This window comes from Cydia pomonella, chromosome 15, assembly GCF_033807575.1.
Source record: "Cydia pomonella isolate Wapato2018A chromosome 15, ilCydPomo1, whole genome shotgun sequence".
Classification (NCBI taxonomy): domain Eukaryota; kingdom Metazoa; phylum Arthropoda; class Insecta; order Lepidoptera; family Tortricidae; genus Cydia; species Cydia pomonella.
Genome location: NC_084717.1, coordinates 17,068,549 through 17,094,017, shown reverse-complemented (window position 1 = coordinate 17,094,017; position 25,469 = coordinate 17,068,549). Strand labels below are relative to the sequence as shown.

At 36.2% G+C, this 25,469-nt stretch overlaps 2 long non-coding RNA genes across 2 annotated transcripts in view; one reads left to right on the top strand and one right to left on the bottom strand.

Annotated features, from left to right (window-relative positions):
* LOC133526024 (uncharacterized) overlaps window positions 1-2,571 on the bottom strand; it is a 196,831-nt gene extending 194,260 nt beyond the window's left edge. The window contains exon 1 of the long non-coding RNA XR_009800666.1: window positions 1,855-2,571. This is a non-coding gene — a long non-coding RNA (uncharacterized LOC133526024). The remainder of the gene's footprint in view (window positions 1-1,854) is intronic.
* LOC133526022 (uncharacterized) overlaps window positions 1-25,469 on the top strand; it is a 577,119-nt gene that overhangs the window by 138,254 nt on the left and 413,396 nt on the right. The gene's annotated exons all lie outside the window — the stretch shown is intronic.

The window sequence follows — 25,469 nt, the reverse complement described above, 5'->3', positions numbered from 1 at the left end:
CCCACAGTGACCTTATATTAAAATAAAAACCGGTTACATTCTATAGTTTCAAGGAATAGGAGCACATGATTTAAAAAGTTGCATTATTTATAAAAAAAATTGCTGACTCGGGCATGCATGCACTGCATGAAGCGGGCATGCCTACTTGACACTCGGATAAACGTGTTTCTCACATGGGTAATGCATTATTTAGCTGTCGCGCTCACTCAATAACAAGGAAATTTTTAATTTTATTTAGAAAAAATATGTTTTCAAATGTTATAATAGTACTTACGAATGAAAAGTGATACCGTGAGCTTTGTTTTTGTGCTTGGAGCTATTGAAGCACTGGAAAAAGGCGCAACACGGCATTCTTTGGCAATATTTTATCGAATTTGATGACAATGTTGACACTTCAGCGTCACCCATACGACTAATTCAATATAGGTCCCGGAACCTATATTTTGTGGCTCACGATCGACCGCCTGGTACCTCATCTACCCCTATTACGTACATCAATGATACATACAGATTACTATAAACAGCTGCTTATGTATTTGTCCGATTTCGGAGCAGCTCGTCTCGATTCGTGCGAGTTTCGTAGAGTAGTACCATAGAAATAGGATAGTATAGAACGACTGTCAAACTTCAAAAGTGTGACCAAAAATGAAATGCAAGTGTGTGCGTAAATTGTCTATGTGCGAACAAAAATAGTGATGTCATGTTACAACATATTAATAATCTATCGATGTTTAACTGCTTTATCGACTACTTTTTCAAATGTGTTTGTTTTTATAAAAAATGTAATAGGTATGAGTATTATTACTACTATTAGACCTTATTAGCGCCTTTAGTACCTTTAATTTTCTTTTACAGCGGACGCATAGTAAATAACAATACTGATAGTGATAACCGAGGCTACAGTTACAGTCGTTTCAGTCAGCATCAAAATGGTCAAATATATAGGTACACACGTGTCACAATGGTCAAATATATATTGTTACTTATTTTACAGTACATATGGAGCTACTTTACCGCACTAGTGCGATAATTAGCACATTACGTAACTATATCGAACATTTTAAGGGCCATATGTATTGTAATACATTTGCGAATAGTTAATTCGAAACTCGTGTCGACTTAAAATCGTATCGCCACTCATTGCGATTTTTTATTTTTCTCACCTGGTTTGGTGTTCTGGGACGTTTACTTACTTACTACTTACTCCGTTGGCTCAGCGACCCAAAATGAGACTTGGCCTCCGACACAAGACAGCGCCACTTTTCTCGGTCCTGTGCGACCTCTCGCCAATTGTCGACTCGAAGCTCGCGCAGATCCGCCTCCACCATGTCGCTCCAGCGATACCTAGGGCGTCCGATAGGACGTCCTGCTAGGCGACCCAGGTACGCTCTTTTTACGTTTTTTCGTTTTTACTTGACTAAATTACTAACGTAGTCCGATCAAGCATTATGGAACCCGGCGCTGTCGGTAAAGCAGGTGACTCGCGTTGATAAAGCAGGTTTCTGTCGTATGCGGGTGTGAGTGGTGTAACATGTGCAATGTCGTTAACACAAACACATGCTAAGTGTTAACAGTAGGCGCAAATAGTTGACTTACCAAAGAAAATTTGAAATTCGCGCCTTTTCCGCCTGACAAGTTGGGTTGGGTGTGTATACGCTGTCTTGTGTTTCCTTGTGTTAGCGGCAAAGCCGTGGAAAAGTGGTTAAAATGTAAGTAATGTGTTGGAAAGTGAAGTTTAAATTTATCGCTGAACATGTGCATCTTCAAAAAAGGTATTATAACAATCGTTATTATTTTACGTCGGTTATAAAGGTTAATATCTTAATGATGTCTTGTGAACAACTAATTCCATACCTACTAATATACCGACAAGTTATCGATACAGTCATATGAACATTTTGTCAAGCCCTAGCGTAAAGTAACAGTTTAGGTTTTTACACAAAATATTCTAAATTATTGACTAATATCATGAAATATTAACACACAATTGAAGAAAAACTTATAATGAACTGTATAAATTGGCTTTTTACACTTTTTATGCTGTTAATTTGATATAATATCGTTACGAAAATTTCGCTACGATTATCATAATTACCTGTGAAATGAGTATTTCCCTGGGTTTTTTGGCCCTGAAACACAACAATCCGGCACACAACATGACACCATCTTCACTAAATGACTTACTTAATATTTATTTTTGATTTTGATTCTCGTATATTTTTAACGTTAAAAAATACGGCAATATGATTTTGGCCGCCTCGGCCGCCTTCGAATTCAAAAAATGGTTACGTTTTCTCATATGTAGTCTGCCTCTTTCACACTCGTGGCTTGTTCATATACGTGATGGCTTCCCTTTCGCACACTTCATCTGTCTGTCAAGCGAAGCGTATGACAAGTCTCTGAGTAGTACAATACGTCTAATCGCACGCACACAACGCCGTGTCGAAGACTGCCGAACTGAAACGACGTTAGACGAAGTGGGGAGCGTGAGGTTTTTTCGTTACGGAATTTCTGGATTCGGTCCCCGCGCTCAAGGCCCGCGATAGAAGCTATGCAATAGCTTAAAACATGTACCATGATGCGAAAGCTTGTTTTTGCTTAACTAATCAAATTGGTTTAAATTTTAGTCATTATTTGATGTAATGTTTGTTTAAATTGTTTACTTTGGGATTGTCGTTAGACGTGAGCGCTTCATTAAAAAAATAGTTTCAGTTTATTATAGCATATTTCGTCACCAATTGAAAGCAATTCCAGCATGTTACATAGAGTTATGAAGAACTGCGAAAGCAAGTTATAGTAAATTATATTGTAAGTATAATGCACCATTAAATAAGCTTTTAAATCATATGTACGAATAATAAGAAAAGAGTAATCATAATTATCAGTAAAAATCTTTATGATAGAACTTTTGGATCGATTCTATCGTTATATAAATGAGGTGAAGTGTAACTGGAAACATTTTTCTTGAAAATGATCCAAACAAATAACACTTTTCTCGCTCGTAAACCAGTTAGGGCCCTCTACCTGTAGCATCTATCCATTTTTTTTTAATACTGGAATTTTTCGGGAAACTGAAAAAAATTGCAATCATGAACATATTTGATTATACCTAGTGCAGTTATTCGAATCGTTGCTAAGAACCTGAATAAAATATACTTATAGGTATAAACTATAATGTTATAAATAAATTGTACTTAATTAAATCAGTTTATTTTTTGGCTTACCTATTCGATTTTTAATCCAAATTATTAAATTAAACATTAGGTGCATATAAAATAATTTTAAAATTTTACTTGAAAAATAATTACTTTCATATACACTATATCCAAACATTTTTATCGATAACGCTCAAAGATCAATTATATGCACGAGCACCACTCTACTTCGCGGCGTCAATGAAGGGAGCGGTTGGCGGTCGTACCAAGAAACAATAATGCCCCTGTGAATATCGTTAGCGGTTTAATGCATTGCGCCGTTGCTATGGACACTACAAATAGTTTTCCATGCCAAAGCGTCAATGTAGGATGCATAGATAAATTGCCACGCGTTTGTATGACAACATGGTCTGACTCAGAAAAATCATATGTCACTGGATTTATTTGTTAAAATGTGTGGTTTTATTGACTAATACGTGAAAAAAAATGTGATATGTAACTCCATGATCCTTATAGTTTTTAGATGCACTCCTATTTCGACACAAAATAACGCTATAATTCGGCATTTCAATAAAATTGACGCACACATTGTTCAATGACAGCTAATTTGCTACTGTCTTACGGCGGGCCGGTATGGCCACGATGTGGCCATGTCGCGGCGACACGCGCCACGCCTCCGTCAGCCATCTAGTACTTTCTATGATCTGAGGTTCCGCCGATATGCCACATATATCGACGAAACATATTATATTAAATTCCATATTTGTCCAGTCCATATTTGTTAGTCAGTGGAAACCGTTTTCTCCTAAAATGGAATTTCATAGAAAAAGTACCGTTATTTCGTTAGGATGGCAAAGCTATTCTTCCCTCTTAAGTAAAGCAAGTAGGTATAATAGCAAGGACCTTACGTAACCGGCGAGGGACTAAAAGTCCTTTCAGACATAATGACACAAGGACAAAAGTAAAAAAGGATATCCACGAGCATTGGTTTGGGCGAAAGAACGCGCACGCGTATGATAAAGGAATGTTTTTTTGTATTTTGTCATTAATATTTTTATACCTTTTTTAACCTTTGTACCTACAGTATAAAATCAACAGCTTTCTTGGTTGGTTATTTGTGTTATTTTCATTCACTGAAACCGAACCATCACATTAATCAAACAAAATAGAACAAACCATGAAATTAAATTATTTTTAGGTAGGTATAGGTACACTCACGGACTCTAAAAAGCTATTATAACCATCGTTATTATTTTAAGACGGATATAAAGGTTAAAATTTTAATGATGTCTTATGAAGAAATAATTACATACCTATTAATATACCGACGAGTTATCGATACAGTCATGAAAATTTTATCATAGGGCTTGATAAAGCGACAGTGTAAAGTAACAGTTTAGATGTTTACACAAAATATTCTAAATTATTGACTAATATGATGGAATATTAGCACACAATTGAAAAAAACTTATAATTAACTGTATAAACCGGTTTTTACACTTTTTATGCTGTTATTTTGACAAAATATCGTTAAGAAAACTTCGCTCGTAATATCATAATTATCTGTGAAATGAGTATTTATCTGGGTTGTTTGGCCCTGTGACACTACAATCCGGCACATTACACGACATCATCTTCACTACTTTACTTTATTAATAGTTTTCTTCCTGATTCATTTATATTTTTATATTAAAAAATACGGCAATATGCTCTTGGCCGCCTGCGACCGACTTCTAACTCAAAAATGGCCATGTTTTCTCATATGTAGTCTGCCTCTTTCACACTCATCGGATGTTCATATACGTGATGGCTTCCATTTCGCACACTTCATCTGTCTTTAAGCGTTAGCGTGTACTCGGACTGTGGTAAAAACTGATGAACGTATGAAACAAACATCAAAGGAAAAAATAGCTAACATTATTTATATCTAGGCAGCTCCTGGTATTTAAAAAAAGACTATCGCAAACGTATTACTGTATAATTTGCTCAATTTCTTACTAAACCGAGCCCACAAAAGTAAAAAAAAAAAAAATCGTCCCTGTAAATTAACTTAGAGAAAACTCTCGAAGCTTTGACTGCCAGCAGTTTGCATTGATATAATTAGACATAATCCCTTGCCGTATAATGTTACAGGCTTTTGAACTTTATTAAAAATTAAACTCGTTTTCAATTAGAGTATATATAGCTACTAGTATTTATACGAGTTAAAATGTACACAGTATTTTTATTGAATAATCCGTCGTGAATTGATTTAGTATCGAGCAGGATATTTACCTTTAAAAAAAAAGAATTAAATAAAAAAGGACTAAACTGTAAGGATCATTATTTATAAATAGCTTATATTTTAACTATTCTTACTTTTATTTATGACAAGCTTATAAAAGAGTATCAATTGACTCTTACTTGTCACGGATTCCCGCCATTTTGAATAGTCATAAAAAGGCGGGTAAGCGCTGATAAGCGGCCAGTTCGAGTAAGGACAAGTTATAGTGAAGACGTCTTGGAATATTTATTGTAAATTGGTTGTTATTATGTTTGTAGCAAATGAATAAAGTTAAAATATTGGTACAAGTATTCCTTTTGATCTTCAACCCGGTGGGATATTATAATACATCATATACAGGCGTAAAGGCATTATAAAAATTCATACCTATTTAAGCACACTATCTTCCACACATCTGATAAATGTGTTACTTTTTCAACCAAAAGTATATTTTTTTTAATTTCATTATTTTCCAATTTTGTTCTTCCGTAATAAGAATAAGAGTGACTTTTTTAACCCTATTTTATAAGTTTTTATTTTTCAAATAATGTGATTTCGGTACCGTGCAAAGAGGCTGAAGTATTGGCATCTGGATAAGTTAAAAGCTTTTTAAATTACGTCGTAAATGTTTATTTTACCTCAGTCTAAATTGATAACATCCCTCAAACCAACAGATCCTCGCATCAAACGTACGTCTTAAAAACAGCCGTCTGCGTAAAAATGGATGTTATTCAAGCAGAATTATACCCACATTTGAGAGGTTTATTTACTTTCTTTATACGTCTCGTTGAATTCGGGAAGAGTACATGCAATATGGTGAGTGTTCCACTTGATTCTCAATTCTCATTTTGGTGCGAAATGGAAATGTCTTTACGGGAATAATTCAACCATGTCGCAGACTATTATAGGTATGCACTGTTTGTCTAGGTACAGTTGCCATCAAAGATATATACAATAAGTATATAAATACTTTAATACATAGAAAACACCCATGACTCAACAAATATCCGTTATCATCACACAAATAAATTCCCTTACCAGGATTTGAACCCAGGACCATCGGCTTCATAGGCAGGGTCACTACCTACTGAGGCCAGACCGTATACCGATGTTTATACCTTATATAAGTATATATATCGTTGTCTGTGTACCCACAACACAAGTCTTATTGAGCTTACTGTGGGATTTAGTCACTTTGTGTACTAATGTCCTATAATATTTATTTATTTATCAAACGAGTCAAAAGTTAGAGCCTTTCTTTATGTAACAGTCACATAAACTGCTATTATCAACATTTTATATTATTTAACTCTGTACTGTTAATTCTTATTTACGCCGGTCTCGGTTTCCTATCTACGGTAGTAATTGGTTTTCACCCACGTGCTGAAAATGTAATTTTTATGACAAGTATTTTCACTTTGCATAATCTTCCAGTTTCAATGTCATATTAAGCGGATTTCGTAGATCACATAATCTTATCTGTTTTGACATTTCGTAAAACATATTTTAGTAAATTGTCACTTATGTGGACAATACAATTAATAGTTAAAGACTCGAGTACATAAAAAATATCATGTTTTTCTTATTTTAGTTTAATGTATTGAAAAAATGTATCTGATCTCGTTTCTAAGGCTGCAGTATCAAAACAAGTTTTTGATTCCCTTAACTTTGCGATGTCTACAGGAACGATGCGAACGAGTTTAATTCGATTAAATTTAGTATTTCAATATACAACAATGGTTAGTATCATTTAAGATTTAAAACTAAGTGTTAGAAAAACCAAAACAAAAAGCGAACAGTACGGCAAAAAAAAAACAATCACCTGGTAGCGGTCATGATACACTCAAAATGTCGCACAACAGGTGACTCTTATCGGCCCGCTACAGTAGCCAGGATGCGGTTGGAGTTGAAGCTGGCCCGCACTCTGCAGAGCAACGAGGCAATCCTCTTTCGTAATATATTATGGCATAGTAGTCATCTGTGCGAGCTTGTGCAAACATTCCTGATGCGCTGCAGAAACGGGGCAGCCCCGACAACATTAAGTTTAAGCTACCCAAAAGTAAACTAAAGGTACCTACTAGAGTCTTATTTTTGGTAATTTTGCACCGATTTAAATAAAATGTAAGTGAATGAGACTAATATCAAATTAGTATAATATTTTAAAGATCTGTATACGCCTTCGGGCATATAATTAAAACTTTGTAACTTCACATGCTTGCTGATTGCAACATTAATTTGGTAAACGGCTCTTGTGCAAGTAATTTGCGTTTGTCATTAAACAAATGGAAGCCTGAGCGTTGCGAGGATTTCAAGGCTCCAGATTCAAGTCTTGATGTTAAAGAAGTAAATGTGAGGAGTACAGAATGTAATTATGTAACACCTCGAATATTTTTTTTTTTAACTAGCCTATTCTGGTATCCCACTGCTGGGCAAAGGCCTTTCCCCTTAATCTCGACGACTCCCGATCTAGTGCCTCTTCCAGCCAGTTGTTAAGGAAGGTAGACATTTTCCTACCGAGACAGGACGTCCGGCCATCTTCGTCTGGGCCTACCGCGTCCACGCCCATCTTCTGGCATCCAGTTGTTGAGGAAGGTAGACATCTTCCCACCGGGACAGGTCTTCCGGCCATTGCCTTCTGGGCCTACCGCGTCTACGACCATCTTCTGGCATCCAGTTGTTGAGGGAGGTAGACACCTTCCCACCGGGACAGGTCGTCCGGCCATCTCCGTCTGGGCCTACCGCGTCCGCGCCCATCTGGCAACCACTTGGTAGCTACACTAGCCCACCTGTCTGGATGCATGTGGCAGACATGACTAGCCCAGTACCATTTAACTCTTTATAATTTGCAATATTAGAGCGCTGGTGGCCTAGCGGTAAAAGAGTGTGACTTTGAATCTGAACGTCGCGGGTTCAAACCCCGGCTCGCACCAATGAGTTTTTTGGAACTTATGTACGAAATACCATTTGATATTTACCATTCGCTTTTCGATGAAGGAAAACATCGTGAGGAAACCGGAATAATCCCCTTCCTTACGGGGTCTAGTTTACCCTCTGGGTCGGAAGGTCAAATGGCAGTCGTTTTCGTAAAAACTAGTGCCTACGCCAATTATTGGGATTAGTTGTCAAGCGGAGGCCAGGCTATCATGAGCCGTGGTAATAATGCCGGGATAATGCGAGGAATAAGAGGATGAAAGAAGGCTGAAAATGGCTCGCGATCCTGAATATGAAAGTGACAAAAAGGTAAAGGTATGGAGAAAAAAAAATCTCTCTCAGCTGGTATCAAATCATCATTGTATTTCTCCAATCTGAATACGCCTCAATGCAATTAAAACTTTGTCAAATTCACGTGCTTGCTGATGGCATTAATTCGGTAAACGACTTTAACGGAAGTAATTCCCGTAATAAACTGCCTCATTTGTCATGTCGGGGATAAATGTTGGAGATTTCACCAACAAGGATTGTGTCCGATCCGGGTACGGGTTTACATATTGTCTTCAGAATTCGGTAAATAGGGAGGAACGGAATATAACATGTCTTGAATTTGATCTCGATTTGTTATAGATAATATCATAATTATTATGAAGTGTGTAATGCTTAATATGATTAATAGTTCATTTCGATGCTAGTGCGGAAAGTATGTCATTACTTCACGATTACCGATATCTTGCCCCGAGCCGTAGGCAAGTGGCAAGACTCTGGACGAGTGAAGAATGACATCTCCGCACGTGTATCGAACGACGTTTTTTAATACAGTTGCGAAAAAATAATAAAAACAACAAGTATCTTTTTAAATGCATATTCTTTAAGACAGAAACAATTGTAAATATAAAACATTGTACTATTATTACCTAAGTATCGTTATTTTCGATTATTTGCGTATTGTATATTTAAATTGTATTAAAACAATATCGAATGTTGCCTTTGGAAACTTAAAACATGCTTGCAGTAAGAAAAAACGCCTCTTCTTTGACAGGCGTTTCGGCAGCTATTCCGTTCCGTTCCGACATCTTATTAAGAACGGTTTTTCAATATTCAATATTAAAAAATAAACATGTTATAGGATGAAGAGGTAAGTAATAAACAATGTATATTGTATTATTCTTACATTAACAGTAGGTTTTCATGTACATTACAACTTTTAAAGGAAACTAACATAAACACTCATCAATAAGTAGTCATGAATTGGAACAAGTGTAATTTAAAAAAATTGGAAAAGTGATAAGTAAGTACTAGTTCGCGAAATCCAACTTTCCGCACGCTAAACAGCTACGTAAAGTAGCACTTTTTGAGTTACTGTATTAAAAAAAAAATCCTAAAGAAACTACTAAAACGAAATAAGTACATAATTATATTGTTCTCAAATTTGGCGGTCATTTTAACATTTTCAATATTTATAGGAAAACCCTTCCTAATTAGAATAATCACTTAATACCTTAAAGGTTACATTCGTATCACTGCAACGAAATTTCTGTTTGCAGCTTTTGCAGCAGCGGGCAAAAGAGCTACATATGTCACTGTTAATGAGTAACGGATGATTTTTTTTATTCGTGATAACAATATGAGCACAACTTATGAAGGGAAATTTCAGTTTCAACGCCAATTTTTCGCTACTGGAACACGACACCAGCAACGCGACAAAAGTAAAACAATGGTGATTTTTGAGTTTCAAGAGATCGATTTCGTCACTCGAAAATCTGTGGAAACTGGCGATATGCTATTTTAAAATACAAACGATAGAAATTAGGAATCTAGTGGTATTGACCACAATTTTTCAATTCTATTCGTAGAATTTAAATTACTAGTAGTGGAGATATTACTAAAGGAAGAACACGAAATCAAGCGATCAAAATTAAAAAATCGGCCCTTACATACACGGCCCGATTCGAAGATATATACGACAACGATAAGTTCTGGTTTAGATAAGTTCTCATTTAGATATCGTTTGTATGTCGTATAATTGACAGAAACAGCTCGATCGGGCAACCAATGTCACTTTGACGTTAGAAATATCGTAGCTAGATATTATTGGGATCACAGCGGAATCGAAATAAACGTCAATTTTGGCATGTCGTTTAGTTATCGATCTTTCCAAGATCTTAAACGTGTCTTAATCATTCTTCGAATCGGGCCGACAGTCCCAATTCGAATGTAACCTTAACTCTTTTCTCAAATTGCTACTGTCTACGTCAATTAGTTTTGACGATCAAAAATGGCGTATTTCACTTCGAAATAACGTAATTAGTATAATTACACTTCAAAATATCTGTTGATGCCAGACAATGAAATCCACTCGAAATTTCTGTAATAAGCTTTTACTGTACTTTTTGAATTTAGGCCAAACGTAACTCACAACGAACTTTTATGTCGGTAACAGAAATATATGTCTCTACTGAGGACTATAATTGGAATCCTTTCTCAGTTCAGTTTTTTTTGGTAATGAATGTTATTACGTCTCATGTAAGGTCTGTACTTATTTTAAGGAGACTATAGTCCTGTACTACAACTATGGTTTACAAATTCAACGCGTAATTACCAATATCAATTTTCTTTGTGGCTTTTCCTGAGTTTTTCCGTCCATTTATAAAAAATATTTTGCCTCAGAACTGTAACATTCAAATAATATTCGCAATAGAACGAAGATATACCAGTTAGTGTAAGGCCTGAGTGGACGCACGAGTTGGGCGTGCAGCGTGCATGTTAAGCAAATACAAACGTATAAGAGCGGCGATAGTGTACGCTGCTCAAATCACTTGTGAGCCCGACGCCACGCTGCACGCCCCGCCGAACGCTCCGCTTCGAGCGTCCACTCAGGCTTTACACTTAAGGTTCAAGGTGTTAGCCACGTTAGCTGACTTCGCTGGAAGCTAGTGTAAAGCCTGAGTGGATACTCGAGTTGAACGTGCGGCGTACAAATGCAATCGTATAGGAGCGGTGATATTGCACGTTGCTAAAATCTCTTGTGAGCCCAACGCCACGCTGCACGCCCCGCTGAACGCTCCGCTTCGAGCGTCCACTCAGGCCTTAAACTTAGTTTTGGAGTATAATATGAAGCTTTTTAATTACAGTTAGGTGGTTTTACGGTTCGTTTTTAGCAATATCACTGAATAAATAATAGTACTAGCAATATATACTAGTATAGTTCACAGACAGCCAGATAGCGGAGGCCAGTACTTAATATTCAAGATTCCATTCGGCATCCTCCGGGTACAAAATCCTAAAATATCGAGCCCATTAAGTACTAATCCATAAGCCAAAATCAATGCACGCAAAAGCAAATCAAATCTCGACAAAGCGACGAATCACAAGCTTTATCTGAAACCGCCATTTCCATACATTACTGGAATCACGCTGAATGACAAGATGAAGGGAAAATGTATATGTATTATTCAGTGGAGGAAACAATGAAGGTACAAACAGAGTAATGGTTGTGCATCGGTATTTGCTTTTTAGGGTTCCGTACAACGAACTAGATTAACAATACCCCAATTTTTAGGGCTTCGTTTGTGATGTTATCATCTCCGGGGCTCTTTTCGGGTTTTAGTTGTTTAATTTGGTTCATTATTTCTCTTTCTGTTATTCGTCTACTGATATTTCTGTCAAAGAGAGCTTATAAAGAATTATCCATACACAAAAATTAGATATAAAGTTTGAATAGACACGAAAACAAAGATAAAGTACGAGTAGATATTTAAAAAAAGTGTCACGGCCTTCTATACTTCTCTTTATTAAAACCGCCACATGACATGAAACAAGATGATGAAGAAGATAACAGTAATATAACTGGAAAAGATAGGATTTTATTTTAGCCAATATCGGGGCTTGCCAGCTACTTGTTTGTTCCCCTTGCCGTGAAGACGTCAGGGTGCTGGTGCGCGAAGGCGAAATCTTTTCTTGGGGAACTGGGGCGGCGCATGCAGGAGAGGGGTCTCGACCCCCGCTCCGGGTCGTTCCTAGCGCAAAGGTTGTCCATCGCGGTTCAACGCGGAAACGCAGCAAGCGTGATGGGCTCCTTTGCGTTGGGAGCGACGCGAGGTGGGTTGTTTGACTAGTTTTTAGAGGTTTAGGTTTAGTTTTATTTATAGTTAAGTTTATTGATAGTTTATTTGTTAGTCCCTAAGTATTTTTTAATGATTGTATTTCTTATTTTATTTGTTTCTATTTTGGTTTTAAACAGAAGATAAATATCTTAATAAATATTACTTTAATTGACTATTCACAATGTTTTTTTTTTTTTTATAATAGCGAAAAATTGTGGTAATTTATGGAGAAGGAATAATTTTTAGTGATACGTGTCAAATAATTGTCAGTTATATGGACCGTTGAAGTTCTTGAAGACTTGTTCCGTATGAAGAAGAATGTAGCGAGCGGGAGCACCCTTCTCTTCATGTCTTCACTTTAATCTATAGGAATAATTAATAACTGCTTATTGTTGATTAGTAGTATTAATAACTCCTTTGCCATATAATTTCAATTAAATAAAAAATGTTTTAATTTGAACAAACCGAGCAAAAAAAACTGAAAACACAAGGAATGCTATGCTGTTCCACCGTGATACAGTTATATAACTAGTACGGGGAACAGAAGACGCTTACCTACTCCTATGTTTAAACCAATTAAATGATGTGTACCTACCTTTAGCCTTTAGTGCATATATAATATATGTATACCTAAATTAGCGTTGTCCAAATGTAAGCAGTTGTTACTTTTATGGTACTAAATAAAGATTATGTATTTATTTATTTATTTAAGGAATGAAATACCGAAAGCCTTAAGTAAGCTCAATAAGGCTTGTGTTGTGGGTACTTGGACAATGATATATATAATATACAAATACTTAAATACAGAAAGAAATAAATATTGTTTGTAAGCCAGCGTCTCCTCGCGTCATTTTTTTTTTATATACTACGTCGGTGGCAAACAAGCATACGGCCCGCCTGATGGTAAGCAGTCTCCGTAGCCTATGTACGACTCTAGAGGAGTTACATGCGCGTTGCCGACCCTAAACCCACCTCCCCTCGTTGAGCTCTGGCAACCTTACTCACCGGCAGGAACACAACACTATGAGTAGGGTCTAGTGTTATTTGGCTGCTGTTTTCTGTAAGGTGGAGGTACTTCCCCAGTTGGGCTCTGCTCTAGATCTGGAATGACATCCGCTGTGCTGTGCCCTACCACACAAAGCGAGATGACATTCACAATGCCCATACCTCTCTTTCATCTCATCTCATTATGAGTCTCATCTCGTCATCTCTCCTCCCCGCCTCATTAGAAAGGCAGCCTTACCTAATTAGGTATTTGGAACACCATTTGAACTTAAATCATAAGGTATATTAACTTGATAATGCGTTTTAATTTGATATTACTCGCGGTTCATCTTGCTAATATTTATAAACTGATATAGATACCACACACCAAAGGTGACCGAAGTCCACAAAAAAAAAAAAATTGATTTGTTCCCTAATGGCATACATTTATTGCAATGTAAGCAAACGGCACTAAGAATAGGTATACTATCAAAATCATTATCAGATTGTAAAAAGTCAAATGTCGCTCCTAGATTCCGCAAGATTTTTTCTCCCCAATCCCCAAACATAACGGTCACATTTAAAAATATCCCTGAAACCTATTCCGCTTCTGGAACCCTCATCTGGGTGACACTCTCAACGGTTAAATTAAATTTGAATTTGGAATGGCGAATACGAGTATATGTTCGGAAACGGGTGTAATAAGTAATAATCCAATAGAAGTCAATTATATTTTTATTTTATTTAAGCCATTTAATTCCTTAATATAAATTGAAATAATTAATTATTATTTTTTTATTTCATAATTAAATTAAATATTATCAAATTAATTTACATTCATTTTCGAATCAGTAATAATTTTATACAATTAATTTTGTCATTTTTATTATGAAGGACCTCTTGACGAGTAAAGGCCTCCTCCATTTTACTCCACATTCCCCTGTCTTGGGCTATTGTTGCCCAATCATCGCTGGCAAACTTTTTTAATTCTTCGGTCCATCTTTCGAGTGGGCGCCTGACTTTCTTTTACCGGGAGGTCCCGCCCATGTAGTGACTCTTTTTGTCCAATTTTCGTTGTTCATTCGTGCCACGTGGCCAGCCCACTTCCATTTTAGTTTCTTGCAATGTGACAGTGCGTCGATAACTTTAGTCTTTTCCCTTATATTCAATTATAACTTTGATATAATTTTTCTCCCTAGTTCCCAAACATAATGGACACATCTAACCCTTGCCTAGACAGGCATCAGCGTAACGGTTAAATTAAATTTGAATTTGGAACGCTGAATACTAGGGGTGTGTTCCGATACGGAAATATACTACCTACTAATGAAATAAGTAGGTAAGTAGGTAGTCAGATCAAGTAAGTTTTATTATAAAATTGTCATTAACTTGACACAAAAAAATTAAATACAATTATATTATTGTTATAGAGTTATATAATTATATGCAAAATACCAAATAAATAAGTTGTTTCTTCTTGTTTTGAAGAAGTTCTTCAAACGTACCTAACATTCAGTTATTCATAAAAGTATTCCTATTTTCTAAAGAATATTCTATACACAGCAATCCACATTGGGATTATCTAATTACATAATCCGGATGTACTTTTTCATAGTATATAATATAATTTTTTTGGGAGTTTTCACAAAATAGTGTACAGTCAAGGTATTAAATATCGACATGGACAAAGTGTCAAAAATATGTATACACGACCTTATTGCCTATTCTTTAACGTAGTGTATACCTACATATTTTTGACACTTTGTACGTGTAACATATAGCTATATATCACCTTGACTGTACCATAATTAAGCATTAAATTTGGTTAAAAACTTGGTTTTGGTGTTATTTTCATAAACTATAAACGATATTAAAATGAAAAAAGGCAAACAGCTGATTCACATAAAGATTTCACAATTAATTTTCGCGACAAAAGACAGCGATTAACTTTCCTTAACTATAGACGCTAATTGGGTGCACTAATTTTGTGAAAACTCCCACCTACAAATAACATTTTATAAAACCATCATTTGACAAATTCATGCAATAATTATTTACGATAAAAGTGCGAAAAATAAGATATATATATTGCGAATTACCTATTCGGACACGTATCGTACACCGTTTACAGTACATATGACCCTTACATAATGATATAGTTACATAATGTGCTAATTTACGGACTATTGCGGAAAAGTAACACCATATGTACTGTAAACAATGTTTACAAACTTGGTTTGATATCCAGAAAAACTGATTTGCAAATTTTGTTCTTTCTCCTGGGAATGTCAAAGCCAGCAAAAACGTTTAGCATAATAACGTACAGATAACACAAAATCACGATTACGCAAAATGTTCTCTTTCCAAGGGGTTCTCGTTCTTTTCCTCCTACAATTGTAACTCAAGCAAACTCTTAAATTACTTATAACTATGTTTCAATTTTCAACCTTATTTGATATCAGAAAAAGGTCGCATTTAGCACGACACGATATTGAAAATTCCTAACTTTGTATTATTTCGAAAATTTATATTTAAAGCAAGCTTATTTCTTTAATTTTGAACTTTATTTGGTTTTACAAAAAGTTGCAATTAGTTAGACAAACTAGATGACAAGTTTCTGATTGCGTTTATGTAAAAGTTTTGCTCTTTTTAGGGTTCCGTAGCAGTAGTGCTTATTTGAATGAAATTAATCCAAACTATGCCTTAATAACATGGGGGTACAACCTATACAACTATCTCAGGATGAAAGTAAATATTATAAAAATACTGTTTACAACTGTTTTATATGTTTTCATCACACTTGCTCCAAAAAGATCTTATTTCATGCAGGTGTACTGAAGGACAAATCCCTATATTGTTCCCGTGGGAGTTATGGCTTTTTTTTAAATTATGTCACTTATTCATACAAACCAAGCAGCATAAATGAGTTTTGCTTTTTAAATTTTAATATTTTTGATGTATGCAGGTTTCCTCACGATGTTTTCCTTCACCGAAAAGCTAGTGGTAAATATCAAATGACATTTCGTACATAAGTTCCGAAAAACTCATTGGTACGAGCCAGGATTTGAACCCACGACCTCCGGATTGAAAGTCGGACGTCATATCCACTCGGCCACCACCGCTTCAAAGGTGTATGTGAAGTCCCCAATCCGCATTGGGCTAGCGTGGGGACTATAGCCCGAGCCCTCTTGCACATGAGAGGAGGCCTGTGCCCAGCAGTGGGACGTATATAGGCTGAATTATTATTTATTATTTATTTTAATATTTTTGAATATGTTTAAAATTATTTAATTTGATTAATTTTTATAACAGCCGTTTAAAATATTTTTACATGATTTTCAATCGTGGCTGAATGCCGAATAGGTCTGTGCTTTCGATGCCTAACCTGTCAAGAAATTACAAAATGGCGGACGAATGTTTGATATGACACCGTATTTAAGAATAATTTCGCTTAAAATTTAGTTTTTTCTTCGCGAGTGTGATGAAAAACATTGTGCAACTCCGGGGGTAAGAATATTGCAAACTCGGGTTTCACTTACCCCCCTCGTATTTCACTTACTTACCCCCTTCGTTGCACAATGTACTATTAAACCATAGCTCACTGTGTTAGGAGGTGCTTTTCGCTACATATGGGGTTTATCGTGTTATTGGCTACGAACTAGTGCGCAGCTCGAGCTGGCCGTGAATGTGTCAGTGATGATAATTTTTCATACTAATAGGGTATTTGACTGTATTTAAAATAAATTATTTCACACCATGCACGAAATAAAGCACCACAACATTAATAGAGACGTAGACTGCACTTATTAACCGACTTCAAGATTTCAAAAGGAGGAAATTATTAATTTGGTGTGTATGTTTTTATTTTTAATGTTTTTTAGACACTATTTCTATTTATTCGTATAGAACTATAAAGAGTTGGCAACTTGACCGTGACGTCATTTGCTAGTGTTTCATATAAATTCCATAATGGTAAATCGTTTTGACAGTTCGAAAAAAGAAACTGTACCCCTTGTGTAAATTTATTCGATAGCGTGACGTGACGTTCGCGTTTGCGTTAAGTCCTTTGATTAAAGTTACTTTAATCAAAGGTTAAGTCTCATATTGTATGGGATTTTGAGTTTCCAAAACGTCCCGCTTGGCTCGCTGTTTCTAAATCTCATACAAAATGAGACTTAACGCAAACGTCCGTCACGTCACGCTATCGAATAAATTTACACTAGGGGTTTTGATTTGAGTAGTAATCAAATAGCCTATTCCACTGGTTCTTTTTGTCATTTTTTATCCCATCAAAGACACGTGACGGCACAAATCACTATAAACGCTTTGTACTAGGCTTTTACAATAAATTCTCTTGCTAGGCACAGGTGGTGTTACGCCGAGCGTATGGATGGCAATATATCAAACGAAACTAAACCACAAAATAAATAATAGTACTACCATACAGAAAGGAAACTTCCTACAAAACCGAAGTTTGACAGCGATTCAGGGCCGAATCATGGTGTTCCTTTCTAATTTATGGAACTACCCCTTTCGGCTATTTAGGGTTGTCAAAATTCATGTAATTATCGTATCTGTGGTTGTGCACGCAAAGGAATGCCAAGTTTTGCCAACCTTTTGATGTATATTTTTCATCCTCTCAACTCAACACAGACATCTATTAAATTTGTTTGGAAATTATATAATCTGGGTGCTTAGCAAAGATGCCAATAGTGACACAGAGTGTGAGAGAGAGATTAAACCTAAGACATAAATACCTTATTTGGTGCAAGGCAACACCGCTTTTTTATTCCTCGAAGGCTCTAATAGTAGATTATACAACAAGGACATAAAGTAGCCCAATACTAGGGAGGCAAATTATCGCTCCGAGCGTAAGAGAGGGCCGATATAGGTCGAGGACAAAATGAGCATTTATGCCCAAGTTATGTATTCTGCTTTTCGCTTCGATTGTGAGGAATATAAACAGAAATATCAAATATTATTTCAGGTTATTTTACAGTATTTCAGGTTATTTTTCAAGACTAAAGAAATCAGCAATCGGGCTTGCTTAAGGCCACGTGGGTAGGGAAGCACGCCGGCCGCCTGCTGCTGCAGTGGCAGTTTGTGTGGCACGTTTGGACTTTATTGCTAAGTAAATAAGGGCCGTAATAGATAATTTTACTTTATGCCTCTTACACGCGATTTAAAAACCAACATTACGAACATGAGAAGTGACCTTTTTTTTACATTAGATACTGGTGCTACTTTACTTCACTTGTTCGATAATTAGCACGTTACGTAACTAATAATAATAATAATTCAGCCTATATACTTACGTCCCACTGCTGGGCACAGGCCTCCTCTCATGTACAAGAGGACTCGGGCTATAGTCCCCACGCTACTAGCCCAATGCGGATTGGGGTCTTCACATACACCTTTGAATTTCTTCGCAGATGTATGCAGGTTTCCTCACGATGTTTTCCTTCACCGAAAAGCTAGTGGTAAATATCAAATGACATTTCGTACATAAGTTCCGAAAAACTCATTGGTACGTGCCAGGATTTGAACCCACGACCTCCGGATTGAAAGTCGGACGTCATATCCACTCGGCTACCACCGCTTGCGTACCGCACCGGTTACGTAACTATGACGAAAATATGCACTGTAAAACGTTTTACAGTATATATTTTCGTCTAGGTTACTTGCGAATTCGCAACGAGTGGCGATAAATTAACACAAGACCAAAAGCAGTGTTTTAAATGAAAATGAAAAATGATTTATTTAGGTATCAAAATTGCAGCTTATTACACAGTAGAAAAGTATTACATTTTTAGAAGCATTCTATTGTTGGAAAGCCTAGGAATAGTGTCCTGAGCCCTAAACTAGGTAAACCTGTCTTATAGGTAAACCTGTCTCGTGTTGATTATATATATATAATCAACATGAGTTCCTATTTTTCGCACTTATATCGTAATGAACTATTCTATTATAAAACAGACAGCATAATTCGGCGCTTTGGTTTTTCGTGAAAAATCCTTGCAATGATCAACAGTATTATTTACTCGTCCCACTGCCAAATTTCCATTAGTTGGTGGCTCATAAAAGTATGATTGCTCCCCAGCCTCCCTTGCCAAGTTATTTTGAAGCTAATTGAGTTATGAACTGGATTTGGCAACGATTTCACAGGTTTTCAACCTATGAGAAAACAACCACATATTAGGCTTAGTTTAATAACAATACAATACAAATCCTCTTTATTGCACAACCTCAAAACAACATTTATAGAGAGACATACATAATTATTTTAATGATCTAATTAAAGGCAATATAGTTTTCATCACACTTGCTTGAAAAAGATCTTATTTCATGCAGGTGTGCTGAAGGACAAACGCCTATTTTGTTCCCACGGGAGTTTTGGATTGTGAAACCGGCTCACAGCGTAGGTCAAACGCCAAGACATGAAAAAAAAAATGTCAATTGTCAAACATACAAAATCATATTTTAAAAATACAGAAGAAAAGTAAATAATAATAATAATAATTCAGCCTATATACGTCCCACTGCTGGGCACAGGCCTCATGCGCGAGGGGTCTTGGGCTATAGTCCCCACGCTAGCCCAATGCAGATTGGGGACTTTAAGTAAGAAAAGTAAAAAGTAACAATAATAAACAATTCATAATAATTAAGTATAGTAAACACCCCTATAATGGTACAGGCACCAGCAATGGGATGGTATAGACGAATCCTGTAAAATAAATATTTACCATCAGTTTTTAATCGCTGGCAAAATTTTACCATAAACAAGATCCAAAGAGCTGCTTAAGTTTAATTTTTCATTGATATTTGTTAGTTTGAAAATTAATTGCGCCATACATCCCATGACTGGAGCAAAAAACCATAGTTTCAATTGGTTAATAATATTGAAACCAATTGCAGTAGCTTTCATTAAATACATAGAAAACATAAAGGACGAATTGGACATTCAACTTTTAAAGCATAAATCGGTAGAAGTTTTACAGATGTCGGTGAAATATCAAAAATACTCCAAATTTTCTCTTAAATGTCCCATGATTGGTGCCGTTAATATATAACATTTTAATTTATAATATTAATAACATTTTATATTCTGGTACAGATATCTCTCAGTACGAGTACATATAATGATCTAAATTAAAAATATGTTTTGGCGAAGTTAGTCCAAGTAAAATATAAAATAATATTTTTGCAATAAAAAGGTTTGCTTAAAAAGCCGTAAAACCTTAAATAATGGTTTTAAGGCTTTTAAGCTATTTTTAAGCAGACCTTTTTATTGTAAAAAAATTATATTATATTTTACTTGGACGAAGTTAGGGTTCTCTACATATACATATACTTTTGTCAACCATGATTTTCATTACATTGCAACTTCGATAACGGGGTTTAGTGACAATTTACAAAATAGTAAAGAAATCTATTTCATCCAAATCAGTAAGTAATATTAGTAATATGACCTTTTATTAATTCGGTAATATGTTATATTTTCCGCTCTATTTGGCTTAATTTGATCTCTCATTTATTCTTTTCGCTTGATTTTCCGTGTTCGATGCGAGATACGAAGTTTCTATTAGTGAGGATAATCGGAGAACACTCCGGAAAACTATTTAACTAAGGAATGAATCCAAGCAAGATCTATGTAACATTTTCTCTAACTAACTAACTAACTGCTTTGGCTCAGCGATCCAAAAAGAATCTTGGCCTCCGAAACGAGAGAACGCCACCTGTCCCGATCCAGCGCGGTTTCCTGCCATGAATTGGCATTCAGCCGACGCAGGTCCGCCTCCACGACATCACACCAGCGGTACCTGGGCCGCCCGATCGGTCGACGGCCGGTTGGTCGCCCCAAGTACGCTTCCTTGACTACGCGATCCTCCCCCATTCTGAGTAGGTGACCGAGCCAGCGAAGTCTGTGGGATTTAGTTACGCCTATGATATTGGGCTCAGCCACCAACTCTTCGATCTCGGCATTTTTCCGGATCCACCAGGAGCCGTCGTCACTTCGGACAGGTCCCAGGATCTTCCTGAGCACTTTTCTTTCCGCTATCAGGAGCTGACTTTCCTCTTTTTGAGTTAGTGTCCAGGCCTCACAGCCGTACATGAGAATAGGGCGAATGACGGTTTTATAGATTCTTAGTTTTGTACTCTTACTGAGAAGCCTGGACACCAACACTTTATGGAGGGCTGCACTACATCGTAGTGCGTTTTGAATACGCATTGCAATCTCCTCCTCCCGGGTGTTTGTATCGGTGACTGTACATCCGAGGTAGCGGAACTTGTCAACACCCTGATAGACGGAAACATTTTCTCTGGCCCTTATAAATTGAACCATAATCATAAGAAGCATTTCGGTAACTTCTACTATGATTCACTTTCTACCATACCAATAGTATATATATATATATATATATAGTCCTCCTCATCGTTTTCGATGATGGCGACCCCAAATAAACACATTATGGACGTTGTCTAGCATGAGCCCTAATGTGGCTGGCCAGGCCGAACTTGCTCTTAAATACTCTATTGCACGCGTGACAATAAAGTTGGCCAGCTGCGTTGAACGTTTACACGTAGGAGGGCTTAGGTCTCTCTTTCCGTAACTGGCGTTTGGCGTTTACCAATAGTAGGGAATGAATTAAAACTATCTTGAGTCATATTAATACTACATATAGTATTTTATACAGTCGTAATAATATATAATAGAGAGCTTTTGGGTCCAGTTCCGTGTTTAGGGACCCGGATCCGTGTTTGGACCCGGGTACGTCCTTAAACTACGTCCAAAAGAGAGGTATAGGTAAAAAACTTAAGTAAGTCACCTGTTGTATGTAGTTGTGACGTGTTCGAATAGATATTTGTTTTGTTTGTGTGTGTCTTTTAAACATGTATTGTCTATTCGAACACGCCACAACTACATACAACTGGTGACTTACTTAAGTTTTTTACCTAAACGGGCATTGTACTTAAATGTCATCTCGCTTTGTGTCGTCGGTCCGCCGTGCCTCGCTCTGCCGCTGTGCGCTTGCTGGTTAGAAGACACGACGAGGATGCTGCAGGCTCCGGATATGGATAAACTGCCCTTCTCAGGGCAAACTCGAAACTGTTCTTGTTAGAGCAAACATCACTGTTTCTCTGTTTAACCGCAGAGTGTCAGTCGATCGATGAATGTTTCATGACAACACACGATGTCAGTCGATGTATATTTATTTACGTATGTTCCCACAAACTTAAATGGGTCATGTTATACAAATAAATAATATATAAAATTTGTTTTTTTTTTTTTTTTTCAAATAAGTACTAGTATTAGTTCACATTACTTAATATAAAAAATACACCTTCAGACCTCTAACACCACCACCTCTACAACACCTCTTGAGTTGCAAGTGACCATAGGGTACGGAAACTGCTTACCACCAGGCGGGCCGTATGTTGGTTTGCCACCTACGTAGCATAAAAATTGCTTTGTTTCAAACGGAAAAATGCTATTTTCAACAAATAAATAGAATAGAATAGAATAATTTTTATTCGTAAACACAAACAAGACACATTATATTTACATAATATAACAAACACAAAGAAAGTATAAAGTGCCACGAAATGGCCTCATCTCAGCATGTTGTTGGTGGCTTCCAGCGCTGATCTTCCGATGAGACCATTAAGTGAGAAAAATCACGAAAGAACACGAAGAACAGACAAGAAGGAAAAAGACATAAAATAATATAGAATGAACAAATTGAAAAATAGATAAAATATAACGACTAAATTAAGTAAAGATTATTTATATATCAAGCATCGTAAACATAACACTGTATCGGTCCGGTCCAACCATACCTTGGCTGAACATTACAGCTACAAGCGCCAACGGTATCTACACGAACTAAAAGGCAATGACAGGCCAGACCAATATCGAGCGTCCATTAGATCAATTAACAGCATCAGAGGAAGACGAATACTAACATAATAATAAATAAATAAATATTCTAGGACATTATTACACAAATTGAATAAGTCCCACAGTAAGCTCAATAAGGTTTGTGTCGTGGGTATTTAGACAACGATATATATAAAACACCCATGATTCAGGAACAAATAACCGTGCTCATCATACAAATAAATGACCTTGTCAGGATTTGAACCCGAGACCATCGACTTCATAGGCAGGGTCACCCACTGGCCAGACAGGTCGTCATTATTTCAACATGTTATTTGCCAAAAATACATCTCAGAACTATCAATTACGTAGGTACCTACAAAAAGTACGGCCAAAGTCAAACTTTTTCGTATATTAAGTTCTAAAAACAACCTAGTAAATCTAAATCACGTACCTATCCAACTTCCTAGGCAAACAAATCTGACTTTGACTTTGACTTCGACGTCGATATTAACCGCGAAATCTCCGCTTCAATAAATATATTGAAAGCTCTTTGTGAACTTAAATGTCCAATCTTGAGACCTTTTCCGTTTCAGCCGTAAAGTTGGTGGTTCTTTGGTAACGGATTTATATAAGAAATTGGAACAGGACCAAATAATCTGGTATACTGCTGGTATGCTGCTATCGTCAGGGCTCAAAATTTTTGTGCTGATGATGCGAAACCTCACACAGAATTATTTCAAACATTCTTTTCGTAAATAAGTACCATTAAATTAAAAGATAATGCCACTTGAATGAGCTTGTTACTTGGCTTGTATATAATTAATTATTCTGTGGTGAGTTCCGACTGAACAAGGAGGAGTTTTGGCCGAAGAGTGTCAAGTTCCGGCGCTTCCGCGGCCGGCTCCCTGACACTACGGGGTTACGAACTGCATCGCAGCCTTAACTGAGTGTTTTTAATTTTTTTTTGATATATTTTTAGGTATATGGGGCAAGTTCCCTGAAAATTAAGATTTTCATTTATTCATTTATAACATCTTTGACGTCAGTCATTTAGATTAATAATAAATTGGCGTTGTAATTCTTCAGTTGTTGTATTTTCACAATTAATACATCTACTTTTAGTATGGTTACAAAGACCTACACGATGACCTATACACTAAAACACAAATTTCATAAATGATCGTATCATACGGTAACAAGTTTCGTAAAACTTATTTTAATGACTTTATTTTTACGCCATCCCTATCAAGTTCCTGTATTTTTTTACAAAACACTTGTAAGTAAGTAAAACACTTTATTGTACAAAAAGAAACATACAACAGGAAATAACACACATCATTTGTAGAAAGGCGAACTTATCCCTTTCAGGGAGATTCCAGTTCCTTTAAGCAATTGAGGAAGAATTGGAGAACGGTAGACATCAAAACTGTACTAAACGACATAAAAGAAACTATTTAGGTAATTCAATATTTTATTACTCGTTCACTTACTCTAATACTGGTGACCAACCGTAAGACCTAAAAACATTTCACGCTACACCCTAATATCCATAATACCAAATTTATTATGTGGATAATCCTTCTCAAACAATTAATTCAGAAAGGACGTTATTACACGATTTCGAGTAAAATACGCATACGACCCGAATGAAATATGAACATTAGAGATCGTGTTTCTATCCCAGAAAGGAATATCCATTTTACTCGGGTACATATTTTATTTGGCATTACAGATTATAACAGTAGGTTTTATTATGAAATAATTTGCTGCTTTTTACATTTTCACCGGATTGTTTTTTTGATGAGATTTATTTTCGATTGCAAAAATAAGTAAGATTAGGTACCGTGTAGGCAAAATATTAAATAATATGACAGAATAAGATTTGTATCTTAAAGAAATTTATTTTACTAATATGAATCGTTTTTATGATGAGGAACTTAGAGTGAAATATATATACTATTAGTCATTGCTGTTGTAAGATTATGAAATTGAACAGGTAATGCTACTCCATTCCATTTTTAAAGTTCCACAGCAGCCAAAATGGCAGAAAAAGGACCTTAATCTGTCTGATAAACCTTAAACTTTTGAACCGGGTATATAAAAATATGAAAATTATTAAAATCAAGCATATTAAGTACTTTTTACGA